The sequence below is a fragment of the Glossina fuscipes genome, unplaced genomic scaffold, assembly GCF_014805625.2.
Source record: "Glossina fuscipes isolate IAEA_lab_2018 unplaced genomic scaffold, Yale_Gfus_2 112, whole genome shotgun sequence".
NCBI classification, from domain to species: Eukaryota; Metazoa; Arthropoda; class Insecta; order Diptera; family Glossinidae; genus Glossina; species Glossina fuscipes.
The window spans coordinates 3,299,631-3,303,548 of NW_023998455.1; positions in this window are offsets into that span (position 1 = coordinate 3,299,631).

The window sequence follows — 3,918 nt, forward strand, 5'->3', positions numbered from 1 at the left end:
CCTATGAGCAAATTCCGGTTTGATATTTACATACATGATTATTGATTCATATATTAAATGAAGAATGAGTCTTTGTGTGACATCACACGGGATATGAATTTTTGCCATTTTAAGTATTATTCTCTCGGCTTTGAGACTTCTAAGGCTAGTCGAATTATGTAAAGCCGTTATAAATTGCCAATCAAAAATACATGCACAGACCTACGCACGTATATGCAAATGTAGCCGATCAAAACTGCATATATATATTTATATACATCCTTGATCAAAACTACGTATATTATATATACATATGCATATCGCCAATAACAAGTACATAGTACATATAACACAGATGGCATTGTTGTTGATAGGTTTCGTAGCATTTTAAGAAGACAGACGCCATCTTTATAAGTGACCGCCTCTCTTCCAATTCAACAATAATAAAATTTTTGTTTTTATCATCAGTCACTCAGGAGATATCCCCTATCCAAAACAAAGTGAGAAAATACAAAGAGACATGGAGGTGGGCCAATCGGTAAGGGTTATGCCTGTACCGACTTAGCTCACTCAACCTAGCCACGGGTAAAGTACCGCATTCGTAGTCGAATCTGCAAATACTAACTTGATAATCGCTATTCTTACCTATGCGGTTACTCTTGGGCATAGACTTTTAGAAATGCTATCTTCTTCTCTTTAAAAAAATATATACGTGGTCGGCAATCAGCCAATCACTGTTGAGATCAAATATGAAAGAAGGGAATTACGATCGTCATCGTCGGAAACCAGATAAACTTTATAATATTCTCATACCAGCAGGACATCCAAGGCACGTAAGAAAAGGATATGTCATGAGATTATCAGGTATGATCTAAAGGTGATTCACATTTCCCGCTAGAAAGCGATTTCTATTTTGGGTAGGGGGTTCCTCGTTATCGAAGGTTCGTAACGGATTGCTGGTACAAATATTCCGTTGTAAACACAACGAACGAGAAGCCTAACTCGAAGCTCAACGAAAGCAATTGAGTAGCGTGACTGCACACGATGCAGCATGCCATCCAATGGAAGTGAATTATTTGAAAATTGAAAAATTTCTTTACGAAAATCACTTAGAAGCCAACACGCTTACAGGGCCCGTTGGTCTTATCCTTCAACTGTTAAGAGACAAAGTGTAGCATTTTATGTAAGGAAGATGGATAGCGGTTGGGATTCTTTCCAGATTGATCTTTCTTAATTGAAGTGACCTAGATTATGAAGAAATAAATTTTTTTTTTAAATTTTTAAAATTTTTTTTGAAAAAATATAGTTTAAATTTCAAAGCAAAAAGGTTTATTTAACTTTTAAAAAATATATTTAAAATTTTTTTTTTTTTAAATATCCCAACTATTTATAAAATAAAAAATTCAGGTGTAAAGAGGGGACGAGGGTAGGGTGCAAATTTTAAATGAAAATTTTAAATAAAAAAGCAGACATATTTACTTCTGTTTCAAATTTTTTGCAAAATAAAGAATTATTTCATTTATTTAAAAAAAAAAAGAAAATTTTTTTTATTACAAAACAACAATATATTCTTAAATATATTTGTTCAATTATATGCTTTGATAGTTGAAAGAAATTATTATTGTTTTTTATTTTTTTTTTTTTATTTATAAGAAATTATACAAAAATTATAAATACATTTTATATATTTTTATGAGATTAAAGTTGTTATAAAATTGTGTAAATTATTACTGACTATGATCTTAGATTTTTTAAAATTCTTTAAAAATTAATGATTTTACTTTAATAATTTATCGACTATACTTACACTTAAATTAAATAAATTTTTTTCCGTCGTTTTAACGTCGAGTAACTAGAGAATCTTTGTATATACTTCATTTGAGAATATTTTTTTCTTTTAGTTTTAATTTTTTGGTTTGATTTTAATCACCAGTTTGATAATTTTACAAAAATATCTTATTATAAAATGGTTTGTTTATTAGATTTCTTAAAAAAATTAATTTATTTATATTACTTAAAAAAACCAAAAAAAAAAAACAAAAAAAAACTTTATTTAAATTAAAAAAATAATAATAATAATAATTGTTATTTTCAAAAAAACATTCGTTCGACCTTTTATATCTGTTTAAGCATATGATTCTTCCTTTCTTTGTTGCAAAACTTACATCACATGTCCTTTGAAACCTACCTGTTAGTCACTAAGGATAGCCTGCAGTGGTACAGTAGTAGTAGTAGTAGCGGTAATGAAAGTCTCAAGTGCATTAACTTTTCTTTTGTTTTCTCTATGGCCAGCCAATCTAGGTGCTGATTAGGGGCAAATGATATGAAGAGTGGGATGAAAAAAGAAAATAATGCCAATGATCAGGTAACTGTTCGAAAGCATACGTAAAAGTATTCTACAATGGGTGCCTATCAACGAGTCAAGTCCTTTTTTCGCTTCTAACATTCCTGTGTGCACTGATCGCAGCTTTCTTTTATACCCGTCGGCGAGAAATAATCTTTGAAGCACGTTTTCATTACCAAACCAACTTCTATAGCTTACATAAACCTAGCGAAGCGTCAAGTCTTTAAAAGCCATTGTGCGAGCTTACGAAAGGTTACCCATGAACATTTTAGTTAAATGGTTCTGATTAGTTCGTATCATATTTATGGTCATGGATCTTAAGTTTGAAGGTGTAGTGCACAAGTACTTAAGTTATGTGGGGGGGAAAGAAATATTAGAAATTTATGCTACCCATTGCTTCAAATGAAGGCATATATTTTATAAGCTATAGCCGATCCGCCACCATTTTGCAACTGACCATCCAACTAGCTTCACATGGAGTTTCAATATTTTAACTGAGCTTTAGATAACTTTGTGATAAAAATTGGAAATTACATATCTTGTCTATCGTTGCAGTGCTGTGCAATTCTTCGCGATCACGGCCATTTGAAGGGCAGTGCCCGATACGGTTGACCGAAAAAAACGTTACATAGTTAAAGGAAATCTCAAATAATGTTTGTAGGATTTTGCTAAGGAAAGGGCAAATCTATTGGATGCTCTTATGGGAATTTATATGGCCAGTTTCTGCTAAGATCATCAGATTCCCGGGAAAGACGGATGAAAGGTCGATTTTTGGCATATGAGAAATAATGCAAGATTTTCTCTATATTAAAGTGCAAGTAAGGAAACACTGATAGATCACAGTCGAAAATCTCAAGACTAAGAAGCACCAAAAGGACAGTCATAGGGACATATTTTTCATGGCATTCACTCATTTGTGAACTAACAACACGGTTACTGCAGTTGCTTTGCATTAGATGAAAAATGAAAGTGCTTCAGCTATAATCGACCGATAAACAACTTGCACGACGCAATCAAGTTACGCTTGAGGAAACAACAATCAGCCGAGCTACGTTATATAAAGTAATCGGTCTAAGTTAACGGCATTTAGAATGAACTTTTTGGTGGATAGTTAAAATGAAAAGATATATGTATATATATATATACAGAGAGTGAGAGGACGAGAATAAGAAATTATAATCACTTTAAGAGAGAACAACAACAAACGAGAAGATCAAAACGATTAGGTGGTAGATTAGGGAAACCGATGTCATTTAGTCTTTAGTTTACATTGAAATTAAGAAAAGGAAAAGAGAGAAAGAAAAAAAAGAAAAGGTTACATAATATTTCTTAAGTAACTCGTTACAGTATCTGCAAAATTTATCTGCCAAGATCGTATGGTATGGACTTTTATATTTTCCAGTTTGCGTAATGATTGTTTTAAATAAAAAATAAAATAAATTATTCATAAGTTATACAAAATTATAAAAAAAATGCTTACAAGGATATGACTTAATTTAAATAATATAAAATCTCAGTTATAGCCTGAGTTTAGTTTAATGTAGTTATTTACAATTTTTAAGACAACGCTTTACACAATTAAGCAAATTTGTTAA